This window comes from Pseudopipra pipra, chromosome 23 (assembly GCF_036250125.1).
Source record: "Pseudopipra pipra isolate bDixPip1 chromosome 23, bDixPip1.hap1, whole genome shotgun sequence".
Taxonomy (NCBI): domain Eukaryota; kingdom Metazoa; phylum Chordata; class Aves; order Passeriformes; family Pipridae; genus Pseudopipra; species Pseudopipra pipra.
In genome coordinates, this window is record NC_087571.1 from 1,611,563 (window position 1) to 1,627,753 (window position 16,191).

The 16,191-nt window shown below is 50.1% G+C and overlaps 1 protein-coding gene across 4 annotated transcripts in view; it reads left to right on the top strand.

Moving 5' to 3' along the window:
- Nucleotides 1-16,191, top strand: part of KIRREL3 (kirre like nephrin family adhesion molecule 3) — a 362,894-nt gene that overhangs the window by 170,806 nt on the left and 175,897 nt on the right. The gene's annotated exons all lie outside the window — the stretch shown is intronic.

Here is a 16,191-nt window from a genome sequence, read left to right on the forward strand (position 1 = left end):
GTTTGCCAAGCAGCTCCCAAGGCAGAGAGATGGATAGGGAGTGATCTCTCCCTGCTCCCCTAATTTACAGCTCTGACAATACAATGCCATTAGTGAACATCCATCTTTGTGTATAAGGGGGGAAAAAATGAAAATAATAAAAAAACCCCCCCACCATTATGTTCCTTTCAGCATTGACCAGCCCGAGGAGACACGAGTTATTCTTAAGAAAGTCGTGTATCTTCTTTACTTTGGCATCAACATAAATAAAATTATTTATCTCTTGAATTTAAATGCTCTGCAACTTTAACAGGCAATAAATCCTGCTCTCTTGTCCCTTTATGTGTTTATTTCTCAATCCATCCTTCACCTCTGAATATGAAATTGCAGCTTCTCTCCCTGCTCTGGGCGGGGGGAGGACCCCAAATTTTCCTCCATCCTTCCCAGGTGCGTTGCCTCAGGGAAGGCTGAGCGATGCCAGAGCAAGGCTGGGGCCCTCCCTGCATCCAGCCTTTCTTTTCCAACCCCTGGGAGCCCTCTGGGGCTGACAGGGCAAAGGCTCAGCCCTGAGATTCCATCATTTGGGTGTTAACTCCTGCTTGGGAAGGCAGGATGGGATGGGGTGGAGGGGACCCTGATGCCTTTAATCCAAAGGATTGGGTCGTGCCGTGGTTGACAGTGGAGAGGCACAGGAAGGTGGGAACACACACACAAAAATGCAGAGCTCCCAGACATTTCCCTCTCTCCTTGGTGCTTAGTCTGACACAACCAGCTCTGCTTCACTTTGCTTCCTCTCCTGGATTTAAAACAGAGATAAAAGAGTAATAATAATCATTGTCCTGGAAAGCAACATGTATCCTTGTGATGGTGAAACCATGAAGGTTTTCATGTCCCCCTCAGTGCTGCCCTGTGCAGGTGCCTCAGGGAGGGGTTGGAGGATGTTGAGGGTGCCCAGGTGTATTTTTGGAGGGAGAAAGCCCAAACTGCTGCTTCAAGGTGGGACAAGGTGAAGTTGTTTCACAGAATCCCAGAGTTGTTTGGGTTGAAAAGGACTTTAAAGATCATCTGGTCCCAGCCCCTCTTGTTTCCACAAGGAATGGCTCAGCTCTGCACCCAAGTGGATCCCACATGAGGCATCATCCCACTGGCAGCATCCCATTTAGCAGGGAAATAAATCCATCTGGGAACCCCACAGTTCCCTCAGAACAAGCTTCAAGCAGAAAAACCTTATCCCAACATGTCTTTTGTCAGGAAGCTTTTTGCTCTGTGTGTTGGAAATCCAAAGGGATTTGGGATGAGTGGTTTCTCCTCGGCACCACGTGTAAAAATGCAAATAAAAACAGTCCCCTCGCCTGGACTGATTTTTTAAATTTAGAGTCTATGTTTTTCAAAGTCTCTCTCTTCCTCAACCCAAAATAACCTGGCAGCAATGACATTTTAACAGGAAATTAAATGAAAACATTTATTTTGAATTGACATTTTGACTTGAAACGCTGATTTGTTCTGGATTTTTAAGCCAGAGAGCAGCAACGCACTGTTGTTGTAAATGAGAAAAAAAAGGAGAAATATGTGAAAAACAGCCACAAACTTTCAAGAGACAGCAGGGGCAAACAGGGCACATGGCTCCTGGAGCCCCAGAATCTTTGCCTCAGCTTTCTGGGGAGGGACTCAGCTTCTGCAAACCTTTGCATCTAGTGAAAACCAAGCAGAAAAAAGGGCAGTTTGCTGTTTTCATAAGAAAGCCAGAAATTTCCACGAGGAGAGGAGAGTGGGAATCAGTTTTGCCCATCTGCTGTTCTTCACTGGTGGAGGATGATACTGTTGATGTGTTGGGGTTTCGCCTTCTTCAAATATCACTGGTATTTATTTTCATTACTTGCTCTTAATTGTAATGAAGCTGAAGTCTCCTCTGTGCCCTGGCAGGGAATTTATCCCAAAAAAGCATCTCAAAACGTTCGGTTTCTTGGTCTGCAAACATCCTTTCATCTCTCCAGCATCCCATCTGTCTGTCTCGCTGCTCCTCCACCGCTTCCTTCCTCTTCCCTGTGATCACAGCCACGGTGACCTGCGAAATGAGCATTTCCATCAGATCCTCGTTTGCATTTCAAACGAGGCAGAGGCACCGAAACCCACGGGAAAGGAGGGGGGAAAAAAAAGCACCAAAACCAACTTTGCTTTGCCGGTTCCTCCCCGTTTCTCACATCTGAGGAGATGATTAAACGTGTCTGAAGGTAACATCTCAACTCTCCCCTACGTGCCTCCAATGGAAATCGTTTCCCTTGGATGCTTCTCATCCCCTGAGCCTCTCTGGGGACAGTTTGGGTGGGAGTTTTTGATGCCATGATGAGTTTGTGTGATGTTGCCCTCTAATGGCCGATCAGCTGGAAGTCTACGAGCCCTCCATGAAATCCTCCTTTATCTTCCTTGGGGAAAATGTGGGGTTTTTCCAGAGATAAATGATCTGGGGGTTGCTCTGAACCCAACAGAGGAACAAGAAATGCAGGTGATGCTCTCGTTGCGTTGCTCCTCCATCCCCTTGTCATTCCTTCCTTTCCCCCAAAATAGAAATAACCAAAATTAAATCCTTCTGAGGGCATTTTTCCCCCCAAAAGCCCTTTCTTGGCTGCCTCATCCCTGCAGGAGATGCCTCGAGGACCTCAGCAGATGGTTCCCTGGCATCACAACCTGCTGACGGGAGCTCCTCCGCTCAGCTCCTCTTTGAACGAGCGAAAACATTTTGACTTGAACTTTCATCCCTAATGATGAGGGTTGGTTACCCAAAGCCACACGTTTTTCTTCAGTCGTTTTCATTTACTACTGGTTTAAATTATTTCACAGCCTTGCAAATCTCGTCCTGACAGCAGAGCCCAGGCAGGGGAAGGGAGAGAGAAGGAAAAAAAACCCTGCTAAGCGTTCGTTTCTCACATAATATATTCCAATCCTGTTAGGTCGTGCTGGTGAAGGTAATATTTCTGGCATTCATTTAATGAAACTGACAGTGATGAATGGTTAATTATACAAATTACATTCTTATTAAATCCCCTGGAATCACTGCCTTAGAAAGTCTTAGCTATGGACTTCTCGTGCTCTGTACATATTTTTTTTCAGGAGCATCTTTACTGCTGGCTGCTGCAAAAGCGTCTTCCAAAAAAACTTGAAAAGCATTAAAAATCCCCTAGTTAAGTCAATTACTGCAGATAAGTTAATCTTAATGGGATGCTTAAACCCCTGTCCTTGCATGAGTTTACTCTCCATCCCTCGCTCTCGGCTCTGGAGGCGCCGGAGAGAAAAGTTTCCCGACGATTGTTGTGACAAATGGATTAAGGGTGGATAAACAGGGCTGGATGCAAAATCTGCAGTAAAACCGGTTTTTTTGGCAGAATTTCCTCCCTGAGCTGGCACTGAAATTTTCCATTTTGGGGTGGAGAGCAGCAGGGTGCCTGTGTGTCCCACTGGGTGGGAATGCGATGCCCCGGGGAAGTGTGGGCTGGTTAGTCATGGAATCGTGGGATCAGTTTGGTTGGAAAAGCCCTCTGAGATCATCGAGTCCAGCCATTAACCCAGCACTGCCATGTTCACCGCTAAAACACGTCCCCAAGTGCCACATCCACACATTTTTTTGAACACTTCCAGGGAAGCACCACCAAACTCCCCACAGCAGCTTGATCCCTCTGTGAGGTGGAAAAAACCAGCCATGGACAAACAAGCAGCATTTTTGGGAAGGGAAAGCATCAAGCCTGAACCTCTGCTTATTCCCAGGGTGTTAAATCCCACTCCCAAGTCCTCCCAAGCCATTGCAGTGGGTTTAATTGCAGAGCAGGGGATGAGCTGGCAAATATTGGCCAGGCCGTGTCCGCTCCGGGAGTAAATGTAATAAATAGACTATTAAGTTAAGCAAGTTTTCAGCTTCAGCAGTGAAAGTGCCCATCCATCTTGCGTGGCTTTCCACATGCTTCATTACCACATGTAACCACACTGGAAAAAATCTGCTTTATCCTTTCTAATTAGATGATAAGTTCCCCAAGATGTGCCTTGGTGCTGCCAGGCACCTGACGCTCGGCGGCGGCGGCGCCCACTGCCAGCAGCTCCTGCTGGAATTTATTACCCAGCCTCATATTAGACTTAAGTTAACATCACTTAATCTTCTTACTTGACAGAGTTATGGATGAGGCACTCAGGATATATTGGCCAGGATTTAGGGGCTCTGAAGGGAGTGAGCTGTGCCAGGGAGGCGGGGGTGGGTGCCAGGGCGGTGGAGGGCTCTGGAGGTGATGCTGCACTGATTTCCCCATCTCCTTATTTATGCTGATATCCCAAGGGGACAGAGTATCTTTTGCAGCCTCTCCTTATTCTGTAACTAAACTTCAGGCTGGTTTTGCCTTGATTAATAGAGAGAACAGCAGCAGCTGTAATTAAGAAATGAGACATGACCTCTTGAAGGAGGGAGCAGAGCGTGGAGTGTTGTTTGGCACAGGCAGGATGCCACCCAAAATCCAACATCCTTCCTCTAATGACAGAGGCTGCAGAAAAGGGTCCATCAGGTCCAAAAGCTCTCACTGCATCATCACCCAGCCACAGCATCTCTGTGGTCCTGGTGTGGCCCCAAGTGCATTCAGCTGAGGGAAGAAGGAGGGTTGTTTTCTTCCTGATTTCTCTCCTAATTTTTCAGGGAGGCTGGAGATGCACGGAGGTTGCAGGGAGTTGTCACAATTGAACAACTTGTTTTGATTTGGATTTGGGGTTTCATCCATCTCCCTCCTCCCTTCTCCTCAGCTTCTGTGTCTCGAGAGCAAAATGCTGAACCCTGGTGCCTGCGGGAGCCTGGAATGAGCCAAAGGCAGGAGAAATGATGGAGCTGCCGTCACATCTCCCTCTTTTGACTCAATAAGCTTCATAATCTCTGTATAACTACCTATATCACACAAAGACAGGAGGAGCAGGGGGAACTTTATGAGCTGGTTAGAGCAGGCAACTCCATCACCAGCCGTGACTATTATTATAAAATATTCTAGAAGTTAACTCAATAAAAAAACTAATAATGAGAGGAACCATCTCTGCCTTTGTTTATAGCTTCTTTAAGTGTATAAATGAGCAGGAGGTGATTAATGAGGGTGATCTGAGAGAGAAAGATTTGCATGCACACTGCCTGAATTATTTCCTCATTGCTCGTGGTTCCCGGTCCCTCTGTTTATTGTGCCTCTCGACGCTGTTTAATACGGAATGACTAAAGTTATGAGATCCTATTTATTCCACCTGACATTGTCCCCTCTGCCAGCTCAGCCCCTGGGACAGATAGCGCATGCACAATGAATTCAGAAAATATATTAAAAAGCAATTATAAACTCCCTGCCTTCGGTGCCCTGGCCTTATTCTTCAGGAGAATTAGCATAATGTCTACAGGCTCTCCCGGAGTTCTCAAAACACCACGAGCCTCCCGCTTGTTCTCGAGAGCTGACGGCTTTAGGAGTTAAAGGCTGCCAAAGGTGCCTCCGTGCCCTCCTCCTCGGCGCCCTGGTAACTGTTACCGGTGCCAGGAGCTCGTTTCCCGTCACCAGCCACCCCAGGAGACGGTGGCAGCCGGAACGGGGCCGGCTCAGCGCAGGTTTCTTGGGTTCAGCAGCGCCCTTTGCTCTTCCCACCGCTCTGGCTCCGATATTAGAATTTCATTACGTTCCTGGGCTGCTTTTCTCACCGTTTGCTGGTTTATAGACTTCTAAAAACCTCTCCCAGGGACAGGAAGAACATCAGACCGAGCCATTCTCAGATGATGGGTAATTTCTCTTGCTGCTCAGACGATGCAGGGTAAGATCCTGTTGACTGAGGGCTGGATTTCATCATTCCTTCTCTTGCTCTTTCTTCCAAGCTCTTAAACCAGGCACTGGATGTGCTCTCAGTGGTGGTGTGGCACTGGGAGCATCCTGCACACCCAGGGCCCCCTGGGCCAAACACCATTTACCCTGGTCAGCCCTGCAAGGGTGACAGCATCAGACAGCCAGGCAGAGGGAAAAACTCAATTTAGGGGCTTTTTGAAAATGTGGCAGCACGTGGGATAGATTAAATGGGATTTGGGGTTAAAATGATGGCAAAACTGGGGTATTTCCCCTCTTTATAACTGGAGAAAAGTGCAACAAAATCAGTGCAACTTTGCCAGGCTGGGCTGGAAAAACCTCCTCACCTGGTTATCTCACTGGTTTATTATTGATGGCTTCTCTTACGCATAATAAAACAGAGATGTGCTGCAAATCCGAGGTGGTGTTGAACCAGCTGGCACCATGTGTCTCCATCTAATTACACTCAGGCTTTTGGGTTTCATTCCAGCTCCGCCATAATTCTCTTCCGCAGGATTTTAACTCACTCTCGGCACAAAACGCTTCATCTCCCTTGAAAGTGAGGGTGTGAGCAAGTAAATTAGCATTTCAGGAAGTACTTGAAGGCTTTCATAGCCTGTCTTTCCCCAGAAACTGTTTATCAAGCATCTTAATACCGACCAATTTGTACACCTCAAAAATACATTTATTCTGTAAATTGTTTATAGAAAACCAACAGAAGGAAATGGGCTTTGCTGCTATAGAATTCATTAGTAGCAGACTGGCTGATTGCTTTTATTCCTCCTAACCTATTGTGTATTTGATTTGCTTGGAATATTTTATATGTCTTGGTGCTGGGCTGAGCTGAGGAGATTCTGTGCCGAGGAGTTAAATCAGCCCCAACTGGGGAGGAATCAAATGGCATTGCTGCTTTTTGCCCCACATGCTGGGTTTGGTGAGACAGGAAGAAAAAGGTACAAGTTGCCCAGAGAAGCTGTGGCTGCCCCATCCCTGGAAGTGTCCAAGGCCAGGTTGGACAGGGCTTGGAGCAACCTGGGCTGGTGGAAGGTGTCCCTGTCCATGGCAAGGGGTGGAATGAGATGAGCTTTAAGGTCCCTTCCAACCCAAGCCATTCTGGGATTCTATGATTATATGATAAATTAAATTATCATATTTATCACCACTGTTTTATTCCAGTTTTCCCCTTCTGCAAACCCCCCCTGACCTACCCTGGGTCTTTTGCTGGTGTGGTTCACTGCACGAGCACTTGTGCACAATAGGGAAGGGGTATCAGGACCCTTTTTGGGTGATGGAGGGTTTGTGTCACTGTAGGTTTTCCTCATGGAACACTCCTAAAATCCCTTAATCTGCCCTAGCTACTCAGATTTTTATTGCTCCTTCAGAGGAGGGGAAAAAGCCCCGAGAAGAAACTTCAGAGAGGATTAATTAGAGCAAACTGGTGTCTCCTCGCATCAGGCAGACGGGGCTGTGGGGGCAGCAGCCGTGGTGCTGAGGTTGCAGGGCAGAGCAGAGCTGGGAGGCACAGCTTTCCAGGGCTGCATGTGCTCCTTGGACTCATCCCAAACAACTGGGTCAGACGTGGGAAACGCTCCGATGAAATGAAGCCGCCGGTTGCTTTGGCTGCAGGCCGAGCACCCTCAGCCCTGCCCACCCCCACCCATCCCACACACTCGAGCACCCAAAGTGGCACTGGGACATCTGGGCTCCTGGCTGGCCCACAGGCAGTTCCTGATGCCATCAAGGGCTGATGTTATTAATGGTTTCTAGACAGCCTTCATCATTCCGGGCTCTGCAGGACCCAAATCCAGACCTGTGGGTGGATCTTAGCACAGCTATTCCAGAGAAACCAAGACCACCGCTCCCAGAGAGCCCAGAGGCTGCATGTCCTGCAGGTTTCCTCTCCCAAAAGGCTGCAGAGAGTCAGGAGCTGCAGAATATCTTTGAGCAGAACTCCTGGTAGTTTTGCCCACATGTGTTGGCTGTGGCAGGTGCTGCCATGGGATGATTTGCCCAAAGTCACCCCATCACCACCCTAAATTCTGAGATCACCTTCTCTCCAGAGCACTCTCCTTGCAACAGCCTGTTCTGGAGAGCAGTTCAAGGTCTAAATGCTGCTCTTGGCTGCCAGTGCCTGGTGTTTGTAGGCTGCAGGCTGTTGCTATGTGTTATATTTGCATATGTTTACCTGTGGGAATAGTTGATAACAGGGTTCACCTGCTGGTTCAGGTGTAAGAAGTCAGAGTTCCCCACAACTTTGTTGCTGTAAGTCCCTGGAGTCTTGTTGTGCTGTGCTGTGTTGGGGGACCTGAGGAAGAGGTGAAAGGAACTGAGTCCTTGGGCTGAAAAGTAGCCTGAACCTCCCTTTTTTGTGGTTCAGTAGGAATCCTGGTCCCACAAAGAAGTAAGTACAGGATCCACTTTGACCCAGGAGCTGCTGGAGCATCCCTGTTCTCACTTCGTGCCTCCCCCATGCCACAGGACAGCTTCCCATGGGAAACCTTCATCCCTTACCCCAAACCACCAGGCTCCTGTTTTTGGGGCCAGAGGCAGGTGTGCTCTTGGATCACAGCACTGGGTGTCTCTTAGCAACACCTCCCTGGGCTGAGTGTGCAGAGGAAGAGGTTTGAGAGGAGTTTGATGATGTCGAGTGTGAGAGGCAAAGGGAGACTTTCATCCCTGGAGCTCCTGAGCAAAAACCTGGAAAGTCAATCAATCAACTACTTGCATTTCCAGTACCCTTCTCTTCCATTTTCTTCTCCTCTGAGGCACTGGGCTTGAATTTTAGAGTGAGAGGGAATAAAACACATACATTTGGCTGCAAAATATGTAATGTTGAAGGGAATAATGTTGATAATGTTGAAGGGGAGCAGGACTGAGGCCACGAGTCCCTCGGCTGGTACCTGATAATTCCCAAAGCAAAGGGACAAGATCACTCCCAAGAGTCAGCAATGCCATAAAAGTAACTCTTCACCCCAAAACATCAAAGAGGCCCTCAGCAGAGGCTCATCTTTGCTGCCATGGTTTTGGGTTTGGTGGAGGAGAGAGGGCACAGGGAGAGGGTGTGTTTTCCCTGGATGGGAATCAGCCACGAGCCACGTTCAGGGGAATGTGATGTCACTGATGCAACTTCAGTGTGAAGGAGCTTCTGTGTTTTCCCAGTCACACAAACTTCCATATGGACACTTACATAGACTCCCAAATACCACAGCACTTGCCTGCACCCAGCCCTGCTCCTCAGCCCCTATCCCTGCCCACATCCTTCCCGAGGAGGTCCATAATTCCAGGCTCAGAGAGAATCCTTTGCAACATCTTTGCATCCTTGGCTGGGTTGATGGTTGGACTCCATGATCTCAGAGGTCTTTTCCAGCCTAACCAATTCTATGCCCCTCAGCTCCTTGTGAAAAGCCAAGTGGAGAAAGCAGCAGGGAGAGGAAGAAGGAAGGCCTGGGAAGATCTGGCTTCAAAAAAAAGAAGAGGAGGGAGTGCAGGGGAGCAGGATGGCTTTTGAGGGAGGTGGGAGGGTGGCATTTCTCAGCCACTCAAAGTTTGTACAAAAACAAACAAAGCCTTTGCCAGCCCCTGAGGCTCCAGTGAGCAGAGGCATTTAACTCCTTGGCAGGGCTCCTTTGGAAGCCTCGGTGTGACCTACTTGGGAGAGCAGGAGCCAGCAGGAGGTTTTCCCCCCTCTTTGAATAGAAGTAAATGGGAGAGGGGGAAATAAAAGCAGAAGAAAGAGGGAATTTTTGACACTGGGAAAGAATATCTGCTTGAAAGGGACTAATCCTCTCTTTTTTCCCTCTCTTCTATCCAAAAAGCCTCCTCATCCCTGCGCTGCTCCGAAGGGGGATCCGGGCAGGGTGTTTGCAGCTGCCTGGGGGGTTCTTGTCCTGCCTCCATCCCTCCCACACCCTGGCTGGCAAAATTGCAGGTTTTCTTCTCCTCCTTCTTCACTCAAATCCTGAAATGTTCCTGGGCCCTGGGGCATTTGCTGGGGGGAGCAGGGCAGCCTGGGTTCAAACAGCCCCCTGATCTCCTGCATCCCCGTGGGTCGGGCAAGGCACACCTGGAGTTCCACGAGTGGAACAGCTGAAGGGGGTGGGCATGGTGGGTTTTGTCTCCTACACCCCCTTCTCTTCCCTCTTTGCATGCAGGGGGTGGAAGGGAGACTTGGCAAAGGAAAAGGGTGGCTCCACCCCAAAGCTGTGGTCTTGTTTTCCGTCGGAGAGAGACAAAACTTTCTGCTGAGCTCGACTTCAAAGGCGAGCGCAGAGCCTGGAGACATTCATTTCAGAAATTCATGTACAGCTGCATTAGTTCGGGGCTTCACATGTTTTATCCACTTGTCACGATTAGACATTATTATTATTGCTGCAAACAGAGATGGCTGAGAGATAATAATTCTTTATGAACCTCCCGTCACAATTAATGTGGGCTCCATACTTGTCCATTTGCTGAGTTTTAAGCTAATCATTCCTTATATGTGTTTCAAGCATTTAGTGAAGTACAAATAATTTGAACTAATTAGCTTATTAAAAGAAGGGAATGAAAACAAATGGCACATGAATGAATTGTGGGATTTCATATGGAATTAATATCTCCCTAATACGTGTGGATTTGGTAAATTCATTATGCATTCATAATCAGACCTGATGAATCACCTAGCTAATTCAGGAGTAATTAGGCATGAACCACTGACACTTATTTTAAAGTGAGGCCAAACTCGTTGGCTCCATCCTAAGGACTCAGTTACAGCCTCAGAGGCACAACAGTGTGACTGGAAACCCGGGGTCACCCAGGGCTGTGGGAGAACCCTGTGATTTATGGCTGTGCTTAGGGAGATCAGCTGTGAGGGCATCCACACCTCCAGCCCGGCAGGATGCTGATGGACCTTGGGAACAGCCTTGCAAGGAGGTATCTCTGTACCCCCTCCCAGAATTAACAGTGCCATTGCTACCTTTGTAACCGGCTAATTTTTCACTTCCTGGCAGCTCCATGCATTAGTAATCCCCGATATTATTTATTTTTTGTATTACCATAATTCCTCGTGCAGCACAGCATCCTCCTTGCCCAGCATCCTGCTGAACCTGGAGCTGATCCTGCCCACTTTTCCCCCAGCCTCTGGGAGAGGATCAGGGGGAAGCACTGAGGGAAACACAGGGATTGACAGAGGTGGTGTGGGGGGATAGTCCCAGCCAGCCAGAGGGGTTTGGAGAGGTTGAGGTAAAAGGCAGAGCTGGAGGAGGCTCTCTTGAGAGTCACAGGGGGTGGGAGGGGTGGAAGAAAGCACCTGGAGTGTGGTGGGAAGCGTGGAACCGGCTGGAATAAGGGATGGGAGGAGTGGAGTTGTGTGACAGGGAGGGCAGAGCCCGGGGAGGGTGATCTTTGAGCTGGGATTCTGGTTGGACACGAGCAGGACGAGTTTGCATCTGCAAAGGTCAGAGCAGAGGATGGTTGGTACCAGGGGAGGAAGGCTCAGCACCTGCATGAGGGCTTGAGCCTGTGGGTGGAGGAGGAGGGTGAGGCAGGGGGAGGATGAGGGAGGAAGGCTTTGTGAGGACAGGACCAGTGCCACAGTGCTGAGGTGACGCTGTGCACAGGGATGGAGAAACCGCCCCAAGAGCTCTGTGGCAGCTGGGTTGGGCTTGGCCTGGTGGTGAGACATCACCAGGAGAGGCTGGATGGCACCTGGGGCCAGGTGGGAAGGCACCCAGGGCTCCCTCCATGGCAGATACCTTCCCGTCTCTGAACTGAACCTCCGCTGCAGATCTGTGACTCATCTGCCTCCAGGTGCTGAGTTTGTGTTTGCAGATAAGATTATCCAGGGATTAATTGTAGAGGGAGAAGAAAAATGTAGATTAGTCATCCCTTGAGAATAGACATAGATCAACAGCATTTAGAATTACCTTTGGGTGTTTAACAGCCACAGATCACCAGAGTACCTGAACACCTACCATGTAAAATCAACAGTCTCTTTAACTATGAAAAATAATTCATGTCACACCAATCTAAACCCACTAAAATCTCTGCATTTATTGCAGAGGTGTCTGTGTGGCTCCTGTGCTCACCCCAGGGCCAGCAGGATGTCTTGAATTCCATTTCTTCCTGCACCTTCCCCAGAAAGCCAGGGTGGGAAGGTCTGGCAGAATATTCCTACGGCACAATCCTCCCTTTGCAGGAACTGCTGCTGCTGAGAGCTGTGGTGGCTTTTAGAAAATGCACCTGGGGAGTCACAGAATCATAAAATCAGCCAGGTTTGGAAAAGACCTCCGAGATCATCAAGTCCAACCCTTGATCCAACCCCACCGTGGTTCCCAGCCCATGGCACTGATGCCACATCCAGTGTCACCTTCAACACCTCCAGGGACGGGGACTCCACCCCCTCCCTGGGCAGCCCATTCCAATGGCTGAGCACTCTCTCTGGAAAGAATTCCTTCCTAATATCCAATATCCATCAAACATCTTTGATGTCTCCACCAACGCATCTCCCTGGAGCCCCTGCATGGGGGTGTGCCCATGGGTGCACAGTGCCACCCAGCCCCAGAGAGGGACCACACTCTGCATTCCCAACATTCCATCCGTAGGGAGCTCCAGGGAGCTTTGGCTGCGCTTCCCGGAGCACGTGTGTGACAGGACGACCTTTCCTTGCCTAAGAGAGGGAAAACAAAGCGGGAAATGACATTCCATGCACGACAGGAGCTGGGGCTGCCTGGACCCCTCCACTCCTGGCCGGGTGCTTGTGCTGCTGCGCGTGGATCCCAACAATCCCCGGGAATAAACAGCAGCAATCACTCCATACTTCAAAGTGACGGAGTATTGAAAATTAGCGCCGGAGTTCAGCGCTAATAAGACACGTAACACACCGTGAGCCTGAGCAGTTTTATATAGTGGAATCAAGAGTAAATAAAATTACAATTTAAACAAAGGCAGATAATTTAATTATCTTGTAGGCACAGTACTAAAATTTGGAGTGATTGGCTAATCAATACACTATTACACAGCGCAGCACTGCGACCTGCAGGGGAGGGTGTGGGAAATGGGCACTGGGGGCTGACAGTGAGCTGCTGCTCAGGGGGGTGGGCATTGGCAGTGCCAGTCCCCGGGGAGGTCACTGTGGCAGGGATGTGTGGGGAGCATCGTCAGCATCCAGAGGGGATTTGTGGGAGCTGAGACAGAAACAGAATCATTCAGGCTGGAAAACCTCTTTAAGATCATCGGGTCCAACCATTCCCCCAGCTACTGAACCACTTCTCCAGGTGTCACATCCACCCTGCTTTGGAACACTGCCAGGGATGGTGATTCCATCACTGCCATGGGCATCCTGTGCCAGTGCCTGACCAAACTCCAAAGGGCTGGAGTTGCAGGAGGAAGCAACATTAGGTGCTTCCACTGTTCCCTTCACATGTTTGTTTGGGGTTTTTTGGCACAACTTTTCAGTGCTTCAACATTTAAACTGGACTTTCTGGAAATGAGTAAAATGAGGGAAACAGGCACAGCTCTGACCTACAAATCCATGTGTAAAATCCTCCCCCAGTGCAGCCATTCAGCCACTGTCTGTCCATGCAACACTGCCCAGAACAGCCTAACACCAACCTTGACCATCCAAATTTCACACCCCTTTGGAGCTCTCAGGTCTGTCCCTTGCCTTGGGTGGCCTTTCAGACAAGGGGACAAGCCTTGTTTTCTCTTGCTGTTCCATTGTGCTGAGCCTCAAGGTCTGTTCTCCATCCCTGACGTCTTCCAGGCATGACGAGGAAGTGCCACTTTTCGTGGCCACCTGAGCTCACAACCCTTTTGCACCCAGAAATTCCAACCCCTGAAGCTCCCAAATTATCCTCTGTAGATGATGGATGAGCAGGATGGTGTTGTCCCCCCACAGGGACACATCTCCCCTGGGAAATTGCACAAAGAGTGTTTCTCCAGCCGGATCCTCAGCTGGCAGGAGTTGGCACCACCATAGCAGTGTTGGGGGGCACGTGCCAAAGTCCCCCACCTGAGGATTTGGCCAGCTGGGATTTGTGAGGAGCAATATTCTGCTGCATCCCAGCGTGAAATGCCCTCCTTTGGTTCCACACTGATGCCAATCTGTGAAGGGAAAGCAGATCTTCTTTCCAGCCCATTGTATTTCACTAATTTAATTCTATTCTGTATGTCAAATCACATTATACATTCACACCGACCGAGAATCTATTTTTTTCTTTATTAATATTAAGACATTTATTTGTCATTTTTTAGCAAAATTGAAAAGGAATCAAAACCTCATTTTCTGGAAAAGCGGCGTTCCCGGCGTGTGCGTGTGTGTGACTGCAGCTGTCTCACCGGGGGCTGGCTCGGGCTTTGCTGCAGTTTTTTTCTCTGTTTTCCAAAATCCAACTCCCCTACCCCCCACTGGGCTCCCCCCCCCGGGATTTCAGGCAGCCAAACCCCTTCCTCCATGGGGCACACCCCCCAGATCAGAGAGGCTGGCGAGGAGGGCACTGGGTGGCTGGGCTGAAAATGATGCTTCTGACCACAGCCCTGGTGCAGGTGGGAGGGGATCTGCTCATCCTGTGCCCCAGGGGACTTTAGCAACAAGGGATCAAAGGCAAAGAATGATTTGGGTTGGTCCAACCCCCTGCCATGGGCAGGGACACCTTCCACCAGCCCAGGTTGCTCCAAGCCCCATCCAACCTGGCCTTGGACACTTCCAGGGATGGGGCAGCCACAGCTTCTCTGGGCAACCTGTGCCAGGGCCTCCCCACCCTTACAGCCAGGAATTCCTTTAAAACATCCAGTTAAACCCATTCCCTCTTGTCCTGTCCCTCCACCCCTTGTCCCCAGTCCCTCTCCAGCTCTCCTGGAGCCCCTGGAAGGGGCTCTCAGGTCTCCCTGGAGCCTTCCCTTCTCCAAGTGAACACTCCCAGCTCTCCCAACCTGGCTCCAGAGCAGAGGGGCTCCAGCCTTGGAGCATCTCCATGGGCTCCTCTGAAGGCCAGGACACAAAGCAGAGTTGTTTCAGAGGGGTTTTCCTCGTCCCATGAAAATCGAGTTGTCCCTCCTGCAGCTCTGTCACAGGCGACTCCAGCACTCGGTGCTGGTGCAGCAGCTGGATGAACATCCCAGTTCTCACGAGGACACGAGACCCTCCCATTTGTTTTGTAACTTGCCCTCCCAGACTTCCCCCTTCTGGCTGCACACAGAGAGTTCAGAGCAAGCAAAGCCACCCTGGGAGCCCTTCCAGCCTCTGCAGTGCTGAGCTTTTCTTCCCCGTGGTCGGGATTGTCCCTGGGATTCAGTGCAAGGAGCAGGGGATGGGCTGGGTGTGCATCAAGGTTCTGGGCTCTGCCTTTGGAAACACCCCTGTTTGGAAGGTGCTGGGGTCCAGCCAGACCCGAGTTACAGGGAGTGACCCACATTCCTCACTCTCATTACACTGAGACAGGACGGGAAATATCCTGCAGTGACCTTGGTGGGAAGCAGATGACTTCTCTGGCTGCTGCAGAACAATTTTAGTGATGTTTCGGGGAGAGGATTATTATTTGACTGAGAAACTCTGGTATTTTTGCAGAAAACTCCATTTTCCTCTGAAAGCTGGAGGTTGACAGCCAGGGAGATGGAGTGGGAAGTGGCAGTGGCCACAGCACAGGAGCTGGGAGTGTTATTCCCTCCAGCTACCTGCCCAGTGCTTTGTCCCCCTTTTCCCAAGCAACCTTGTCCCCAACTGCTCTGGTTTTCTCACACCTTCCCAGCTGAACTTCAAAATGTTGTCAGTTTGAGGGGGTTCTGAAAGGTGTTTATTCAATGCCGTGGCTGGGGAAGCTCATCATGTTCTCCAAGGTGCTGTGCTCCCCTTTCCGTGCTGGCATCTCCGAGATGGGTGCTTTGGGTTGGTTTTTTTCCCTGTTTTGAAGCTCTTGGAAGGCAGATTCTTTGGAGGATCAAACAGCTTGGAAAAACTCTGCTCAGCTCTGGCTGCCCCGGATCCGAGCTGTGAGTTTGTCTCTCGTCCTTCAGCACGAGCGTTGCTGGAGCTGAGGACACGTTGGGGTGGCTGTGAAGGACGAGCCTGCCCTGTCCATGCGGGTTCCTGCAGCAGCTGGGAAGGGGTTGGGTGAGTTTATGGCGTTTTTGGCTAATGAAGCAGAGATCTGCATTGCAGTGATTGCAGGGAGGGGTGAGGTGCCAGCGGTGGCTGTGCAGGGAGCGCAGCGGGGCCGAGGCAGAAGCGGGAGCAGGTCGAGTGTGTCAGACCTGAGCTGGCTGAATGCCAGCACTGAGAGCTCTGCAGAGGTCGGGGTCACACTGAGGGCAGCTCTGGGCAGGGCTGTCACTCACAGACATGGTTGGTTGTGAACTCCTCCATCTCACAGTGGCTCAAAGGTGCTCAGCTCCACCTGGCTCCCCGGGC